The 20,773-nt window shown below is 42.2% G+C and overlaps 1 protein-coding gene across 1 annotated transcript in view; it reads right to left on the bottom strand.

The window, feature by feature from the left end:
- Positions 1-10,088: 10,088 nt before the first annotated feature.
- The window catches only part of LOC139544989 (cytoskeleton-associated protein 2-like), a 73,737-nt gene continuing 63,052 nt past the window's right edge, over positions 10,089-20,773 (bottom strand). Inside the window, exons 10-12 of the mRNA XM_071352268.1 lie at positions 14,410-14,543; positions 12,049-12,155; positions 10,089-11,771 (exon numbers count right to left, since the gene is read on the bottom strand). The gene's annotated coding sequence lies outside the window, so the exon portion shown is untranslated. The remainder of the gene's footprint in view (positions 11,772-12,048; positions 12,156-14,409; positions 14,544-20,773) is intronic.

Genomic DNA, 20,773 nt, shown 5'->3' with positions numbered 1-20,773 from the left:
TTATATAGACAGATGTGTGCCTTTCCACATCATGTCCAATGAATTACATGTTCATTTGAGGTGGACTCCAATCCAGTTGTAGAAACATCTCACGGATGATCAATCGAAACAGGATGCACTTGAGCTCAATTTTGAGTCTCATAGCAAAGGGTCTGAATACTTATGTAAATAAGGTATATCATTTTTTTTTTTTTTTAATACATTTGCAAACATTTCTTAAAACCTGTTTTCGCTTTGTCATTAGGGGGTATTGCGTGAAGATTGATGAGGGAAAACAAGTGTTTAATAAATTTTAGAATAAGGCTGTAACGTAACAAAACGTGGAAAAAGTCAAGTGGTCTGAATACTTTCTGAATGGACTGTATGTATGGAATAGGGTTCCATTTGGGATATGGCCAATAGACATCAAGCAGACAAAGGGGAAGTGATACTGCTAGTAAAACAAATGGCAACCAATTCCCTATATAGTGCACTACTTTTGACCACTACTGCTCAACATGAGTGTGCTATGTAGGGAATAGAGTGCCATATGGGATACAAACATACAGGCCCTCCTCTCTCCTGACCCCTGACCTGATTACTCAGACAGTTCTGAGTGTAAAGGGCGTTGTGATACTTGATGATGGGGGAGGAAGTTGTGGTTTAGTTCACTCATATTTGACGTGTTTGAAATATTGCGCTTGAACGCTCATTGGCATCATAGAGATGTCAGATGGTTGATTGTAAAGCTATGGATGATTAGATGTTAATGAACAAGATGACGCCGGTAGACATGGTTGCCCTGTTTCTAGCTCCTCGGCAAATTCGTAGTTTTATTTGTTGTTGTGGTTGTTGTATTTCTCACATTATTTGCTCAAAATGTTTCTTGTATTATTACCAACAGACAAAAATAACTTTGGGATATTAGACCGGCAATCACTCAACAGCATTTCGACCACAAATTCTACTTTCCTGAAATGGATCCTTTGTTTGTTTGAGGCAATTCCATTAATCCCAGGGCCTGTTCTAAGAGGCGGTCGACCGGAGAAGAGGAATAAGAAGTGGGTTTTTAGTCCGACTCGGAAGGCGTGCCACCCACCGCCTCAGAGTATATTACTCGCTAATGATCAGTACCTGGACAGTAAAGTAGACAAGCTCAGGGTGAGGATCTCTTTCCAGAGAGACATCAGGGATTGTAACATACTCTGTTTCACGGAATCATGGCTCTCTCTGGATACACTGTCCCCATCCATTAAGCCAGCAGGGTCTCTTCGGTCATCGTCACAGCCGTGTATATTCCCCCCAAGCCGACACTGCAATGGCTCTCAAGAAACTACTCTGGACTTTGTGCAAACTGGAAACTGTATATTCTGAGACAGCATTTATTGTAGCTGGGGACTTTAATAAAGGAAATCTGATGAAAATGCTACCAACGTTTTATCAACACATCTCCTGTGCTATTCTCTCATCGAGCACTCTTGACCATTGCTACTCCCCCTTCCTGAATGGCTACAAGGCCCTCCCCCGCCCTCCTGCCGGCAAATCAGATCACGCCTCCATTCTGCTCCTCCCCTCATATAGCAGAAACTTAATCCGCAAGTACCCATGGTAAGGACTGTTCAATGTTGGTCTGACAAATTAAAATCTATGCTTCAAGATTGTTTTGATCACGTGGACAGGGATATGTTCCGGGTTGCCTCTGAGAATAGTATTGACGTATACACTGACTCGGTGACTCAGTTCATCACTGTGATGATTAGAACTTATCCAAACTAAAAACCGTGGATAGATGGCAGCATTCACACAAAACTGAAAGCACAAACCACCACAATTAACCACGTCAAGGTGACTGGGAACATGGACGTGTACAAACAGACCAGCTATGCCTTCCGTAATGCATTCAAACTGGCAAAACGACAGTATAGGGACAAAGTGGAGTCGCAATTCTACGGCTCATACATGAGATGTATGTGGCAGGGACTCCAGACAATCACAGATTATGAAGGGAAAGCCAGCCACGTTGTGGACACTGGAGACTTGCCCCAGGACAAGCTAAACACCACCTTCTACCACTTAGAAGAAAACACAGTGCCGCCAACGCGGGCAACTGCCGCTCACGAGAACTGTGAGCTTTCATTCTCCGTAGCCGATGTGAGCAAGACATTAGGGTGCAGGCCAGGCAGCAGGCTGTTAGCACAGTACAGCACAGCACAGCACAACTAGCACAGTCAGTGTAGTCAGCTCAGCTATCCCCATTGAGACCGTGTCAGTGCCTCGACCTAGGTTGGGCAAAACTAAACATGGCGGTGTTCGCCTTAGCAATCTCACTAGGATAAAGACCTCCTCCATTCCTGCCATTATTGAAAGAGATCGTGATACCTCACATCTCAAAATAAGGCTACTTAATGTTAGATCCCTCACTTCAAACGCAGTTATAGTCAATTAACTAATCACTGATCATAATCTTGATGTGATTGGCCTGACTGAAACATGGCTTAAGCCTGATGAATTTACTGTGTTAAATGAGGCCTCACCTCCTGGTTACACTAGTGACCATATCCCCCGTGCATCCCGCAAAGGCGGAGGTGTTGCTAACATTAACGATAGCAAATTTCAATTTACAAAAAAAAAATGCCGTTTTCGTCTTTTGAGCTTCTAGTCATGAAATCTATGCAGCCTACTCAATCACTTTTTATAGCTACTGTTTACAGGCCTCCTGGGCCATATACAGCGTTCCTCACTGAGTTCCCTGAATTCCTATCGGACCTTGTAGTCATAGCAGATAATATTCTAATTTTTGGTGATTTTAATATTCACATGGAAAAGTCCACAGACGCACTCCAAAAGGCTTTCGGAGCCATCATCAACTCAGTGGGTTTTGTCCAACATGTCTCTGGACCTATTTACTGTCACAGTCATACTCTGAACCTAGTTTTGTCCCATGGAATAAATGTTGTGGATCTTAATGTTTTTCCTCATAATCCTGGACTATCGGACCACCATTTTATTACGTTTGCAATCGCAACAAATAATCTGCTCAGACCCCAACCAAGGAGCATCAAAAGTCGTGCTATAAATTCTCAGACAACACAAAGATTCCTTGATGCCATTCCAGACTCCCTCTGCCTACCCAAGGACGTCAGAGGACAAAAATCAGTTAACTACCTAACTGAGGATCTCAATTTAACCTTGCGCAATACCCTAGATGCAGTTGCACCCCTAAAAACTAAAAACATTTGTCACTAGAAACTAGCTCCCTGGTATACAGAAAATACCCGAACCCTGAAGCAAGCTTCCAGAAAATTGGAACGGAAATGGCGCCACACCAAACTGGAAGTCTTCCGACTAGCTTGGAAAGACAGTACCGTGCAGTATCGAAGAGCCCTCACTGCAGCTCGAACATCGTATTTTTCCAACTTAATTGAGGAAAATAAGAATAATACGAAATTTATTTTTGATACTGTCGCAAAGCTAACTAAAAAGCAGCATTCCCCAAGTGAGGATGGCTTTCACTTCAGCAGTAATAAATTCATGAACTTCTTTGAGGAAAAGATCATGATCATTAGAAAGCAAATTACGGACTCCTCTTTAAATCTGCGTATTCCTCCAAAGCTCAGTTGTCCTGAGTCTGCACAACTCTGCCAGGACCTAGGATCAAGAGAGACACTCAAGTGTTTTAGTACTATATCTCTTGATACAATGATGAAAATAATCATGGCCTCTAAACCTTCAAGCTGCATACTGGACCCTATTCCAACTAAACTACTGAAAGAGCTGCTTCCTGTGCTTGGCCCTCCTATGTTGAACATAATAAACGGCTCTCTATCCACCGGATGTGTACCAAACTCACTAAAAGTGGCAGTAATAAAGCCTCTCTTGAAAAAGCCAAACCTTGACCCAGAAAATATAAAAAATGATCGGCCTATATCGAATCTTCCATTCCTCTCAAAAAAAATTGAAAATGCTGTTGCGCAGCAACTCACTGCCTTCCTGAAGACAAACAATGTATACGAAATGCTTCAGTCTGGTTTTAGACCCCATCATAGCACTGAGACTGCACTTGTGAAGGTGGTAAATGACCTTTTAATGGCGTCAGACCGAGGCTCTGCATCTGTCCTCGTGCTCCTAGACCTTAGTGCTGCTTTTGATACCATCGATCACAAGTTCTGGCCTGGTTTAGATCTTATCTGTCGGAAAGATATCAGTTTGTCTCTGTGAATGGTTTGTCCTCTGACAAATCAACTGTACATTTCGGTATTCCTCAAGGTTCCGTTTTAGGACCACTACTGTTTTCACTATATATTTGACCTCTGGGGATGTCATTCGAAAACATAATGTTAACTTTCACTGCTATGCGGATGACACACAGCTGTACATTTCAATGAAACATGGTGAAGCCCCAAAATTGCCCTCGCTAGAAGCCTGTGTTTCAGACATAAGGAAGTGGATGGCTGCAAACGTTCTACTTTTAAACTCGGACAAAACAGAGATGCTTGTTCTGGGTCCCAAGAAACAAAGAGATGTTCTGTTGAATCTGACAATTAATCTTGTACAGTTACTCTGGACCCTGATCTCTCTTTTGACGAACATATCAAGACTGTTTCAAGGACAGCTTTTTTCCATCTACGTAACATTGCAAAAATCTCAAACTTTCTGTCCAAAAATTATGCAGAAAAATTGATCCATGCTTCTGTTACTTCTAGGTTAGACTACTGCAATGCTCTACTTTCCGGCTACCCGGATAAAGCACTAAATAAACTTCAGTTAGTGCTAAATACGGCTGCCAGAATCCTGACTAGAACCAAAAAATGTGATCATATTACTCCAGTGCTAGCCTCCCTACACTGGCTTCCTGTTAAGGCAAGGGCTGATTTCAAGGTTTTACTGCTAACCTACAAAGCATTACATGGGCTTGCTCCTACCTATCTTTCCGATTTGGTCCTGCCGTACATACCTACACGTACGCTACGGTCACAAGACGCAGGCCTCCTAATTGTCCCTAGAATTTTTATGGAATGGTCTGCCTACCCATGTGAGAGACGCAGACTCGGTCTCAACCTTTAAGTCTTTACTGAAGACTCATCTCTTCAGTGGGTCATATGATTGAGTGTAGTCTGGCCCAGGAGTGTGAAGGTGAACGGAAAGGCTCTGGAGCAACGAACCGCCCTTGCTGTCTCTGCCTGGCCGGTTCCCCTCTCTCCACTGGGATTCTCTGCCTCTAACCCTATTACAGGGGCTGAGTCACTGGCTTACTGGTGCTCTTTCATGCCGTCCCTAGGAGGGGTGCGTCACTTGAGTGGGTTGAGTCACTGACGTGATCTTCCTGTCTGGGTTGGCGCCCCCCCTTGGGTTGTGCCGTGGCAGAGATCTTTGTGGGCTATACTCGGCCTTGTCTCAGGATGGTAAGTTGGTGGCTGAAGATATCCCTCTAGTGGTGTGGGGGCTGTGCTTTGGCAAAGTGGGTGGGGTTATATCCTTCCTGTTTGGTCCTGCCCGGGGGTATCATCGGATGGGGCCACAGTGTCTCCTGACCCCTCCTGTCTCAACCTCCAGTATTTATGCTGCAGTAGTTTATGTGTCGGGGGGCTAGGGTCAGTTTGTTATATCTGGAGTACTTCTCCTGTCTTATCCGGTGTCCTGTGTGAATTTAAGTATGCTCTCTCTAATTCTCTCTTTCTCTCTCTCGGAGGACCTGAGCCCTAGGACCATGCCTCAGGACTACCTGGCATGATGACTCCTTGCTGTCCCCAGTCCACCTGGCCGTGCTGCTGCTCCAGTTTCAACTGTTCTGCCTGCAGCTATGGAACACTGACCTGTTTACCGGACGTGCTACCTGTCCCAGACCTGCTGTTTTCAACTCTCTAGAGACAGCAGGAGCGGTAGAGATACTCTTAATGATCGGCTATGAAAAGCCAACTGACATTTACTCCTGAGGTGCTGACTTGCTGCATCCTCGACAACTACTGTGATTATTATTATTTGACCATGCTGGTCATTTATGAACATTTGAACGTCTTGGCCATGTTCTGTTATAATCTCCACACAGCACAGCCAGAAGAGGACTGGCCACCCCTCATAGCCTGGTTCCTCTCTAGGTTTCTTCCTAGGTTTTGGCCTTTCTAGGGAGTTTTTCCTAGCCACCGTGCTTCTACACCTGCATTGCTTGCTGTTTGGGGTTTTAGGCTGGGTTTCTGTACAGCACTTTGAGATATCAGCTGATGTAAGAAGGGCTATATAAATAAATTTGATTTGATTAAAGTGTGTTAACCCTCGCTAGGCTGCCGGCCCAGACGGCATCCCCGGCCGCATCCTCAGAGCATGTGCAGACCAGCTGGCTGAGGTGTTTACGGACATATTCAATCTCTCCCTATCCCAGTCCGTTGTCCCCACTTGCTTCAAGATGTCCACCATTCAGTCCCTCCAGGATTTTGCAAAAAAATTTTTGATTTCAGCGGCCAAAAATGCTTGATTTTGCGGCAGCTTTTCTGAAATTATGCAATACATTTTGCTATGTTTTTTTCACCTTAAGTTCATATAAAGCAATAAAAGTAATGTGCTCAGGTTTAGGACCATTTTAAGCAGAATACATAATACAAAAACAATTAGAAACATCTAAAGTGCTCAATTCTGTTTATTCTCACTCTCTCTCCCTCTCGCTTAAAAAAACAAATATATTCAAAGCTGATCAATCACTTTCAATTTGAGGATCGATATTTCTTTCTATGAAGTTGTCGTCAAAATTTTTGAGATTATGATATTTTTTCTGAAAGGGTCGTAAGGGAGATAAAGAACAGAACACGTAAAAATAGAGTTGTGGTTGATTATTATTCTTTTTTTTTTTTATCCAGAAAGATTGTGCTTCGTGATCCATATTAAGTTTTACAGAGAGCTTAAAATGGCAATGCTGACAAATAGCACTCAGTGCTTTGAGCAGCGCTCTCCATAGACAGACTGGGAGAGCAGAGTGCCGACCACCCTACTAAAGCCAAGGTCAGCGGAGTAAAAGTTTGAGTAAAACACCACTCACCTTGATTTTTTCAGCGCTTGCCACAGTCTTCCCTGCTACCACTTCAGTCATGGTGATCTGCCGCTGCTGTGCGAACTGTTCTGACATTCTCATATGCCTTGCTGATTTGAAGTGACTGTTGATTGTCGACTTTCTCTAGTTTCCAAAAACATTTGGAAATTGTTTAGCACGGTCGTTAGGTGTTATTTTTGTTGCCAAATCACCCATCAACCTCACACGTGAATACGCTGACAGGCCAGGGGGAAAAAACTTTCTTGACGTGTGGTTGGATTTGGTCATTTTCCACAGTAACAGTGCAGTAATTGGTCAAAATTACAAACCTGCTTTTGATTGGACCTTTTTATATGCTAAAAATGTGGGAATTGGTCAAAATTACAAGCTCTCGCATAATATGGGCTGATTGGTTAATTTTGCATTGAATTATGCGATCGTAGAATTGTGGAATACTGGAGGGACTGACCATTGTTTCTGTAGCCAAGAAAGCGAAGGTAACTAAATGACTATGGCCCCATAGCATTCACTTCTGTCATCATGAAGTGTTTTGGGAGGCAATCTCCATCGCACTGCACACTACCCTATCCCATCTGGACAATAGGAATACCTATGTAAGAATGTTGTTCATCGACTACAGCTCAGCCTTCAATACCATAGTGCCCTCCAAGCTCATCACTAAGCTTGGGGCCCTGTGTCTGAACTCAACATGGGGGCTCCACAAGGGTGCGTGCTCAGGCCCCTCCTATACACCCTGTTCACCCATGACTGCTTGGCCACGCACGTCTCCAACTCAGTCATCAAGTTTGCAGATGAAACAGCGGTGGTAGGCCTGATTACGAACAACGACGAGACAGACAGCAGGGAGGAGGTGAAGGGCCTGGCGGAGTAGTGCCAGGAAAATAACCTCTTCCTCAACATCAACAAAATGAAGGAGCTGATCGTAGACTTCAGGAGACAGCAGAGAGAGCACGCCCCCATCCACATCGATGGGGCTGCAGTGGCGAAGGTGAAAAGTTTCATGTTCCTTGTCGTACACATCACTGACAATCTGAAATCGTCCATCTACACATTCAGAAGACTGAAGAAAATCAGCTCGGACCCTAAGACCCATGCAAACTTCTACAAATGCACCATTGAGAGTATCCTTTCGGGCTGTATCACCGCCTGGTATGGCAATTCCACAGTCCGCAAATGCAGGGCTCTCCAGAGCCTGGTGCAGTCAGCCCAACGCATCACCAGGGGGCACAATGCCTGCCCTCCAGGACATCTACAGCACCGGTGCATCAAAGCTGGGACCGGGAGACTGAAAAACAGCTTTTATCTCTAGGCCATCATGGTCATCCCCAACCTCCGCTCAGTCCTCTACCCTGCACCTTAGAGACTTCTGCCCTATGTACATAGTCATTGAACACTGGTAACTTGAATAATGTTTACATACTGTTTTATCCACTTCATATGTATATACTGTATTCTAGTCAAGGCTAATCCTATATAACTACTGCTGTACAAACCTTTTCTATTCACATACTGTCCATACTGTCTATACACACCATTGTATACATATATATTTATATTCCGGACTCTGACAATGCTCGTTCTGATATTTCATTCCTTTATGATTTTCTAGGGGGATTTGTGTGTATTCTTTTGATTTGTTAGGTATTACTGAACTGTTGGAGCTAGAAACATAAGCATTTCGCTGCACCCGTGATAACATCTGCAAAATGTGTACGTAACCAATAGCATTTTATTGTCAGGAAAAATAGAACGGAGGCTGGATTAAGGCTACAACTTTGACCTGTGTGAGTGTGTTGATAGTGTAGATTAATGAAAATTGGTGTTTAACAATAAACTACATTCATAAAACTGACTCCATTATTAATGTGATTAAATGCTATAGTTTATAAACGTATAGGATATCCATAGTTGTAGCAAGCCTGCGAGTCTCCGCGTCACTATAGAATACTTTAATTACATTTCATTCTAAGATAACTTTGTGATTATTTGGAGGCTTATAGGACTCATTGTTGCTGTTAATAGTTAATTGAAGTCTTTAATTGATCAAGTCTATCTTAACCTGTCACGGATCCTTCCGGAACTGTCATTACGCACACCTGGTCCCTATTCCCAGTGATTAGTCACTGTATAAGTGTGCCCTTGGTTTACCATTGTCCGGTTGAATATTGTTACAATGTCTGTTGGTTTGTGTGCTATGTTGTTTTGGCTTTCGTGCCACGTATATTGTGCAGATGATTACGGGTCATGTCCCGTGTGAGAGTGTATTTATTCGAGGTACTCCTCGCACTTTTGTTTTGGGTTTCTACCCTGTTTTGTTACGTGTTTGTTTGGTCTTCGTCTCCGTACCTTTACACGGCACGCTGTCATTTGGGAAATAAAAACCCCTATTACGCATTCCTGCGCCTGTCTCCCGACACATTTCTACCAACGTGACAGAATAATTGACCATTAAGGGAGACAGCGGGAATGGCCCGTCCGACGAAGCTGCGACTGGTCCGTCTGACGACGCACTGCATTCCTGTGATCGTCCTCGAGGCCGGTGTTGCGCTGCAATAGCAGCGCGTCGGGGGGTACTGTCACAGATCCTTCCGGAACTTTCATTACGCACACCTGGTCCTTATTTCCAGCGATTAGTAATTGTATAAGTGTGCCCTTGGTTTACCATTGTCCTGTCGATTATTGTTACAATGTCCGTTGGTTTGTGTGAGTACCTGTGCTATGTTTTGGCTTTCGTGCCACGTATATTGGGCAGATTACGGGTCTCGTCCCGTGTGATAATCATTGTGCGATTGTGTATTTATTTGAGGTATTCCTCGCTCTTTTGTTTTGGTTTCTACCCTGTGTTTGTTACGTGTTTGTTTGGTCTTCGTCTCCGTACCTTTACACGGCACGCTGTCATTTCGGAAATAAAAAACCCTATTACGCATTCCTGCGCCTGTCTCCCGACACATTTATACCAACGTGACATAACCAGAGATGTAAAGTTAAAACGTATGCATATGTTATGTGTAGCCTATAATGTAGATAATATTATGATCGTACAGTCAAAGAATTTCTCTGTAAAACTAGGAATTTTCTCAAAAGGATTTATTAGTCAAAATAATTGACACTCAAAAAACGTGTGTACACGACATGATACAATCCAGAATACGTTAGAGTACATGACGATCACCAATAGGCTGAGACTTAACGTGGTTACACAAGTCTTCAGTTCAGTATAATCTCAAGAGAAAAAGTCTAATGTTTGTCTATCACACACAAGGAGCGTTATCACAAGTATGAATTAACATTCCTTTGCATTTGTCTAGTAAAAACAAGAGGGAACTCCACACCCAGGTTCTAATCGAATCGAATCAATTTGAATGTTATGTCCAGACAACAGGAATGTGCCTGATTAGTCAACCCAATATACAAGTTCAATCAAGTCCCTTTAAAATACATCGACCTAAAAATATACAATACAGTAAGACATCAAAATATTCAGCACTTCATAAGCTATTGAAGCAAAGCAAACAGGACAATTGATCTATCTTTTGATAGCCTCCATACGGTCAGCCATCCAGACAATACCAGACATTGTGATTGAGTCATTACGCTGGGCCTCTGCATCTACAAGTCGTCAGACAGAGGATCACCTTTTCTCTCATTTTTCACAATACACTCTTACAAAAAAAGGTGCTATCTAGAACCAAACAGGGTTCTTCGGCTGTCCCCATAGGAGAACCCTTTGAAGAACCCTATTTTGGTTCTATGTAGAACCATTTCCAGAGGCCTTTACACCTGAAACCAAAAAGGGTTTTCCTATTGGGACAGCCAAGGAACCCTTTTTTCTAAAAGTGTAGAATACAGACAGTAGTAGTGTGACATGGAAGTGTGGTTTTAATTGTGGCATCGAAAGGCAGAAACCAAAGACTCTTCCTATAGTTCTGTAATACGATGCCTTCAGTAGTGATGGGGCCATCTCTATGGTTCTGTAATACGATGGTAGTGATGGGGCTAGCTCTATAGTTCTGTAATACGATGGTAGTGATGGGGCTATAACTATAGTTCTGTAACAGGATGCCTTCAGTAGAGATGGGGCTATAACTATAGTTCTGTAACAGGATGCCTTCAGTAGTGATGGGGCTATAACTATAGTTCTGTAACAGGATGCCTTCAGTAGAGATGGGGCTATAACTATAGTTCTGTAATACGATGCCTTCAGTAGAGATGGGTCCATCTCTATAGTTCTGTAATACGATGGTAGTGATGGGGCTATAACTATAGTTCTGTAACAGGATGCCTTCAGTAGAGATGGGTCCATCTCTATAGTTCTGTAATACGATGGTAGTGATGGGGCTATAACTATAATTCTGTAATACTGTTATTGTTATCTGGTCTTGATAGATTTACCTGTAGAAATAATGGTAGTGAAAACCATATACACTACGGATATGACAGTGACCTGCATAACCAAGGAAGCTTCTCATCTTACTTAAAGGGATAATTCTCTAAAACTTTGCGCTTTTTAAGTCTTAATTACCGCGGAAGCCGACAAGCCGTCTATCTATGCAGACGTCTAATTTACTGATTTCAGACGAAATGAAAACGCCTGATAAAATGTGCCGACAGTGACCTTGTTGTTGAAGATACGGAGGTACTTTTGAGGTTCCGCCACAGATTTCAGGATGCCCCACTCCCCTGTCTTCTCATACCACTGGAACAGGCATCTCTTGTCTAGTATGGCTGTCTGCACGTCTGTTTTCTCATCTAGCTGTGGATATAGAGAGAGCATTTTTTTTTTAAGTATTTGGTTAGAGTGTCTGCCCTGAGATTGTAATGTTTGGGGTCCCCGGTTGAGTCATAACAAAGACTTTACAAAAAAATAGGATGTGATGCCTCATTGCTTGGCACTCAGCATTAAGGAGATAGATTGGGGATAAGGCCCTACGATAGACTAGCGTCCTCTCAGCATTAAAAAGACAATTGCATGACAGTGTTCCTGAACTTAATTCCAAGAGACAGAAACAATGTTCCAGAAATATATTTACCTTAATTTCATCCCCCTTGACAACAGGAGAAAACGTCTTCCCCTTATGCAGGAAACCGAAAGCCACGGTAACAGAATTTGCATCCCCTAGATTCCAGCAGACATTCACTGAAAAACAAAATAATAATATGATGTATTTCCGTACCTCTGAGGATGTAATAAAGGCAAGATCTGCAACTTTTTCCACATGTTTTTCTATTTTGTCTAGTTGCCACACAAATAATGAATTACAGTGCATTTGGAAAATATTCAGACCCCTTGACTTTTCTCACATTTTGTTACGTTACAGCCTTATTCTAAAATTGGTAAAATAAATGTTTTTCTTCCTCAATCTACACACAATATCCCATAATGACAAAGCGAAAACAGTTTTTTAGAAATGTTTGCAAATGTATTAAAAATAAAAACTGAAATACCTCATTTACACAAGTATTCAGACCCTTTGCTATGAGACTCGAAATTCAGCTCAGGTGCATCCTGTTTCCATTCATCATCCTTGAGATGTTTCTACAACTTGATTCGAGTCCACATGTGATATATTAAAATGATTGGACATGATTTGGGAAGGCACACATCTGTCGACATAAGGCTCCACAGTTGATAGTGCATGTCAGAGCAAAAACCAAGCCATGAGGTCGAAGGAATTGTCCGTAGAGCTCCGAGACAGGATTGTGTCGAGACAGGATTGTGTCGAGACAGGATTGTGTCGATGTACCGATTGGGTTAGGGTAACAACACATTTCTGCAGCATTGAAGGTCCCCAAGAACACAGTGGCCTCCATCATTCTTAAATGGGAGAAATGTTTAACACCAAGACTCTTTCTAGAGCTGGCCGCCCGGCCAAACTGAGCAATCAGGGGAGAAGGGACTTGGTCAGGGAGGTGACCAAGAACCTGATGGTCACTCTGACAGAGCTCCAGAGTTCCTCTGTGGAGATGGGACAACCTTCCACAAGGACAACATCTCTGCAGCACTCCAGCAATCAGGCCTTTATGGTAGAGTGGCCAGACGGAAGCCACTCCTCAGTAAAAGGCACATGACAGCCCACTTGGAGTTTGCCAAAAGGCACCTAAAGGACTCTCAGACCATGAGAAACAAGATTCTCTGGTCTGATGAAAACAAGATTGAACTCCTTGGCCTGAGTGCCAAGCATCATGTCTGGAGGAAACCTGGCACCATCCCTACGGTGAAGCATGGTGGTGGCAGCATCATGCTGTGGGGATGTTTTTCAGCAGCAGGGACTGGGAGACTAGTCAGGATCGAGGGAAAGATGAACGGAGCAAAGTACAGAGAGATCCTTGATAACAACATGCTCCAGAGTGCTCAGGACCTCAGACTGGGGCGAAGGTTCATCTTCCAACAGCACAACAACCCTAAGCACACAGCCAAGACAACGCAGGAGTGGCTTCGGAACAAGTTTCTGAATATCCTTGAGTGGCCCAGCCAGAGCCCGGACTTGAACCCGATCGAATATCTCTGGAGAGACCTGAAAATAGCTGTGCAGTGACGCTCCCCATCCAACCTGACAGCGGATCTGGTGAGAAGAATGGGAGAAACTCCCCAAATACAGGTGTGCCAAGCGTGTAGCGTCATACCAAAGAAGACTCAAGGCTGTAATCGCTGCCAATGGTGCTTCAACAAAGTACTGAGTAAAGGGTCTGAATACTTATGTAAATGTTATATTTCCGTCATTTTTTTTTTGACATTTGCAAAATCGTCAAAAAAACTATTTTTGTTTTGTTATTATGGGGTATTGTGTGTAGATTGATGAGGGGAAAAAAACGATTTGAAGAATTTTAGAATAAGGCTGTAACGTAACAAAATGTGTTGAAGTCAAGGAGTCTGAATACTTTCCAAATACTCTGTAACTATTTAAAGAATTCACTTAGAATGTGCCTTTTAAGCAGGGGTGTCAAACTCAATTCCCGGAGGGCCGTGTGCCTGCTGGTTTTGTTATTTCCTTTCAATTTGTGTTCAATTAAGTCCTAGACAACCAGATGAGGGTAGTTCCTGACTAATCAATGATCAATCAAGTACAAGGGAGGAGCGAAAAAACCCGCCCACACTCGGCCCTAAGGAACTGAGTTATTGTACACTCTTAGAACAAAGGGTTCCTAAAGGGTTCTTTGGCTGTCCACATAGGAGAACCCTTTTTAGTTCCAGGTAGAACTCTTTCGAGTTCCATGTAGAACCCTCTGTGGAAAGGGTTTAACATGGAACCTAAAGGGTTCTCCTATGGGGACAACTGTTTTAGGTTCTAGATAGCACCTTTTTTTTTCTAAGAGTGTAGGATTTATGGGTCATCTGCAGGAATCCCAAACGTCACAAAATGCAGCCAAAAGCACCACTTAAATCCACCTACCTTCCTCTTTCTGTTGTAACGACTGGACAAAGATGAATAGTTGGTTTGACATGGCAGATTCTTTGACTGAAGCAAACATCCCTGAATACACCTCCATGTACGCTTTGGTTACTTTTTGTCTTGACATGTTAGATCTGTAGAAAAACAAATGTTTAATGGATCATATCTGTGTGTGTGTGTGTGTGTGTGTGTGTGTGTGTGTGTGTGTGTGTGTGTGTGTGTGTGTGTGTGTGTGTGTGTGTGTGTGTGTGTGTGTGTTTGTGTGTGTGTGTGTGTGTGTGTGTGAGAGACTTCATCAGGCATAACATATTGTGTCTCCAATGTGGGCTTATGAAGATAGCATCTAGCTAATCAAAGTGTTTAATTTAAAGTACGCTAGGGGGATGTAACACTAGCCTAATGGTGACACCTGACTCCTCATAAAACCTTTGGAAAACCATTTAGGACATCTGGACATAGATAACCTAGGCTGCACAAGAGGAGCCCAGATAATACCAATGAAAATCAAGCTGGGTTGGTAATAACAATATGTTATTTATATTTGGGCATCTGCGCTTTGAAATGTTCCTTGGAATAGGTCGTTATCAATACAATATCACAACTCGGTGCAGAGTGTTCGATTTGTCTGCTGTGGGGTAAGGAGACCCACAGCTCTGTTAAAACCCTTTACAACTATGTGCTGTTTTCAAGGGATTATTAAATACATGTTATTTGGTTACATGTTATGTTAAATACATGTTATTTGGTTTGGCTATTTGGTTTTAATATCATCACCTCTTGAATTAGTTTGGTTTAGTTGATTAATTCGACCATTTAAAAAAACAAGCACACGTAAAACTTAAAAGCCATACATGCACATGAATAAAATCATCGAGGATAACACACAATAAAGTCTGGGACTTATTTCCATTGTGGTCCTCTTGAGACAAGATGGCTATACAAGATCGAACACAGTACGGCAGTGAAATAATACAACAAAAACATAAAAGAAGAACATCTATCTCATCTCATTTTTACTTTATTTTTAAAGCTGTCCAGAGAGGACGTTGTTTTTATAGGCAGAGGCAACTCATTCCATTCTGAGGCTCCAGTATACAAGAAAGTACCTTTCCCAGCATTACTCCTGAACCTGTATAAGCACACATCAGCAACACCTGATCTGGTGCTGTGATTGTGTGCATCCCTAACACGAGGAAAGTAATCACTTAAATATCTGGGCGCAGGACCATAAATACTCCTGTAAACCAAACCTAGTCTAATCTGGGACACCCTAGCCTCAACAGGCAGCCAGTTTAGTTCCTGAAAGCAGCTCCTGCCTATGTGAGTACGTGGACTCCCCTTCAATACTACCCTGATCAGCTTATTCTGGGCTATCTGGAGCTTCCCGTTCATAAGTTTAGATAAGCCCCCAAACCAGGAAGTACTAGCATAGTCAAAATGGCATTGAATGAGGGCAGTAGCTAGCACTTCATGGAGTCCTTATCAAGCAGCTTGGACTTTCTAGACAAAACTTAATCCTGGCATTAACCTTCCCTAGCACCTTATGGGCCATGCTCACACCTCCCAAGCTTCCATCAAGGATACATCCCAAGTAACTAACAGAGGTTTTAGTAGTCAGCACCTCACCCCCTAACTCCACTCTGATTTCAGACAACCTACACAATTTAGGTCTGGATCCAAAAATAATTGCTTCAGTTTTCCCCAAATGCAGAGATAGCTTATTATCTCCAAGCCATTTGCTAATGTTAGTAAGCTCTATGCTAAGTATGCTCTCCAACATAGTTTTACTTTTGTGAGACACCAGAAGTGTAGAGTCATCCGCATAAAGAAAAAGAAAGCAAGAACAAGCATCTTTCATATCATTAATATACAGTAAAAACAGCAGAGGCCCAAGCACGCTCCCCTGCGGAACGCCACAACTCATTGGTTTTGCCTGAGACAGTGAACCATTAACCTCTACTACTTGTTCCCTTCCTGATAAATAGGACTTTACCCAGCATAGAGGGATACTGCTTAACCCCAGTACCTCCAGTTTGGAGATTAGTAGACAGTGGTTTACTGTATCAAAGGCCTTCTGTAGGTCAAGCAGTACCATTCCACACAGATTTCCCTCATCAATCTCTTTCCTGATGAAGTCAGTCAAGTAAAGTAGACATGAATCAGTGGAGTATGTTTTTCTAAAATCCGACTGAAAATCATACATTAGACCCTGTTTGTTAACATATTCATACATTTGCTCATGGACAATTCTCTCCAGGATCTTTGATGTTACACAGAGGATAGATACAGGCCTATAATTCCCAGGGTCAGACTTTATCCCCTTCTTAAACAGAGGTATAACTTTAGCTTGTTTCATGTCCCTGGGAAAGGTGCCTTGTTCAAGAGAGAGATTAACAATATGCGTAATACAAGGGCCAATTTGCTCAGCAGAATCTATTAGAAACCTTGCAGGAATATTATCCAGGCATGTGGCTTTGGAGCATTTAAGCTCTGCCAGCATACTGACTATTTTGGCTGTTGCTGCCTTTGAAAAAGAGTTTGGCTGAACCCCTAACTCTACATAATACTTCTTGACTTGGTTGCTTCCATACAAACCAGAACTGGTGGGCAGCTTGCTAACCAGCTTGCTGGCAACAGAAGTAAAAAAAAGAGTTGAATTCATTGGCAACCTCTGCCTTTTCATATACCATCTCCCCTTTGATGTTCAGTCCAATACTGTTTAGTTTGTTTTTGGTAGTACTACTACAGCCTAGTTCCTTAAATGATTTCCAAAGCTTTTTAGGGTCCTTTTTGTTTTCAATTATTTTCTCAGCAAAGTAACCCCTCTTAGCTTCATCCATCCTGCTCTGTGCTTCATTTCTGTGACAGTTATATAGGACAAAATCTTGCTGCTCTTGAGAGTTCGTAAATTACTTAAAGGCCTTATTCCTTGCTTGGATAGATTCTAGAATCTCATGATTAAACCAAGGGCTAGATCTCTGCTTTACCCTGACCCGTCTAATGGGAGCAATCACATTGAATAGCATAGTCAGAACTACACATTTCTGATTATTCCACATTTAGCTCTATTTGAGTTGTATAGCAAGAAACTGCATGCTTTTCATGTTCAGTAAACATCAATTGATCATGTAATTTCAGATAGGTGAGAGTAGCCTAACCATTTGGCATTTAGCTAGCTAAACAAACAACAAGTGTTAGTTAGCTTGCTTCATCAGAGATGAGGCTTTTGGAAAGAGCTTGACATCAGCAAGTTCTCGACCTGGTAAAGATGTCAGTCAGACTATTGTCATGACTAGGGCTGTTATGGTGACCGGCGGCCATATTACCGCCACATCGGCAATCACGAGTCATGAAAGCAGCCAAAGTTTAGTCACGGCAATTAGGCTTCTCCGAGCTCTGATGCTGCTGATGGTCATTAGTAGCCTACCAAACCTGCTAACCGCCTGGTACTCAGCACTCTATTGTCCCTCTAATCACTCTGACATCAATGCAAATATAATCTAAAATCTAAGCAAACACTTCATGAAAGCCCATAAGCTCATGTTGCTCAACATTTCTATAGGCTATGCAATTGTGTGAGAAAACAGAGTGATGGCCTCTATTACAAGAGGGCCCCATTGGCTTTCTATAGGCTAGGCCTGCTATATTTATTTCTCAACTTTCCTAATATGAACCACATTGCTTCTCTTTACAACAGGAGTATAGCCTACCTGGCTGGCATGAAAATGAACCAGGCAAAAGCGTCCTCCATTCGCTATAAATGTATAGATGGACCATTATCAGGTGCATGATAATGGTCCATTCTAAACTAGAACAAATTTCACACATATATTATTTTGTATATCTAAAGACAAGATTAAATCAAGAATAGTCTGATTGGTGACGATATTAGGCTATCACTTGTGAATGATGCCCATCACAACTAAAGTTGCCAAATAACTTCTTAAAATGAAGCACATTAATCCGCTTTATAACAAGTGTAGAGCATAATTGGCATACATAAGGAGTACGTGAATTTCCAGTAGAGGTCGACCGATTAATCGGAATGGCCGATTAATTAGGGCCGATTTCAAGTTTTCATAACAATCAGTAATCGGCATTTTTGGACACCGATCATGGCCGATTACATTGCACTCCACGAGGAGACTGCGTGGCAGGCTGACTACCTGTTATGCGAGTGCAGCAAGGAGCCAAGGTAAGGTGCTAGCTAGCATTAAACATATCTTATAAAAAACAATCAATCTTAACATAATCACTAGTTAACTACACATGGTTGATGATATTACTAGTTTATCTAGCTTGTCCTGCGTTGCATAAAATCGATGTGGTGCCAGTTAATTTATCATTGAATCATAGCCTACTTCGCCAAACGGGTGATTTAACAAGCACATTCGCGAAAAAAGCACTGTCGTTGCACCAATGTGTACCTAACCATAAACATCAACGCCTTTCTTAAAATCAATACACAAGTATATATTTTTAAACCTGCATATTTAGTTAATATTGTCTGCTAACATGATTTTATTTTAACTAGGGAAATTGTGTCACGTCTCTTGCGTTCTGTGCAACAGAGTCAGGGTATATGCAGCAGTTTGGGCCGCCTGGCTCGTTGCGAACTGTGTGAAGACCATTTCTTCCTAACAAAGACAGCCAACTTCGCCAAACGGGGGATGATTTAACAAAAGCGCATTTGCGAAAATAGCACAATCGTTGCACGAATGTACCTAACCATAAACATCAATGCCTTTCTTTTTTTTTTAAATCTGACACAGCGGTTACATTAAGAACCAGTGTATCTTTAATCATACTAGAGGCTTCATTCCACGTTCTACTGACTGTTGACATCTAGTGGAAGGCGTATGAAGTGCAAACAGATCCATAAATTAAAGAGATATGAATAGGCGATGACTTTCACGTCGACTCTTTTCAGAATTTTCACTTCCTGTTTGGAAGTTTGCCTGCCATATGAGTTCTGCTATACTCACAGATATAATTCAAACAGTTTTAGAAACTTCAGAGTGTTTTCTATCCAATAGTAATAATAATATGCATATATTATCATCTGGGACAGAGTAGGAGGCCGTTCAATTTGGGCACCAATTCATCCAAAAGTGAAAATGCTGCCCCCTATCCCAAAGAAGTTAATGAATATGATGTCAGTTCGGTTGTCATCTGAGACATTATGACTGATGACAGGACGACCTAAACTGTATCTGGGAAAGTCTACACATTATAGTTATCAGATTCACATGGAATTGTTGTGCAATTCAAATGTTTAAATATAAAATTATTGGTGAAAAGATTAAATGTAATTTTAGCTTCCAAATGACAGATTTGGGTTTTCATAAGGTTAGGGCTCTGCTCAATCAGTGGCCCGCCCCTGTGAAGAGACATGGGTTATAAACTATGAAACACACCCTTCTCCCTCCACTATATAAGCCCTTGACGAAAATGTAACCTTCTTTTTTTCGGGTACATTAGGATGACGAACCGATGTCAGAAGGATTCAGATAATAACTATAGAACGAAGCCAACCTCAGCGTGAGCTTTGGTTGCGAATGGTATGAACTTTGAACTCTTATTCGCTACAGAAGTGATACCTCCTAGCCGTTGAGTTAGCAGCGGCCGCTGTAAACGTGGGCTAGGAGAGGACAGACAGAGTATCCCGTCTACCACACAACGACGACACTACAACGTTTCCCGTTCACCACCAGAGACACTCTTCAAAGGATAAAGGACTCTGTTGGGCAACACAGCCTTCCATCTACCACCAACCTATTGAAGCGCAGCTCAGAGTAAATATTTATTGCATTTTCCTTTTCCAAATGGGCGGTAATTTAGAATGCTTAAGATTCTGTATTTACGATAGAGTAGCTGCCTACGGCCCGATAGAGACATCGCTTCTCCCTTTGTTCTTCAGTCTTCCCGCTCTTTCACTCAAACCCAACCCCCTTTTCTTTGGGTAACCAGCTGTTTTATCTGTTCCGTCCGCTAGGGACGTTTTCCTTTGTGACATAATTTGTAATCAATGTATGGTTCATTCTGTGTATATGCAATTCTGTGTGATTAGTTAGGTATTTAGTAAATAAATAAATAAACCCAATTTTGTATTGCTGATTCAACTTGTTAGCCAGGGTTTGTGAAGATAACCAAGAATTTACAACTTTCAGATGAGACTGAAATAAGGTGACGATTAATATTGACTGCTATTTGATGTAAATTATTACTAGGTCTTTAAGAGTGTATTCGGAAGATAACTGCTCTATAAATATTATTTAGTGGTGCCCCGACTTTCTATGTCACGCCCTGACCTTAGAGATCCTTATTTATTCTCTATGTTTGGTTAGGTCAGGGTGTGACTCGG

Source organism: Salvelinus alpinus, chromosome 19 (assembly GCF_045679555.1).
Source record: "Salvelinus alpinus chromosome 19, SLU_Salpinus.1, whole genome shotgun sequence".
Taxonomy (NCBI): Eukaryota; Metazoa; Chordata; class Actinopteri; order Salmoniformes; family Salmonidae; genus Salvelinus; species Salvelinus alpinus.
Note: the sequence above shows the minus strand (reverse complement) of the source record. Positions and strands in the feature narration are given on the sequence as shown.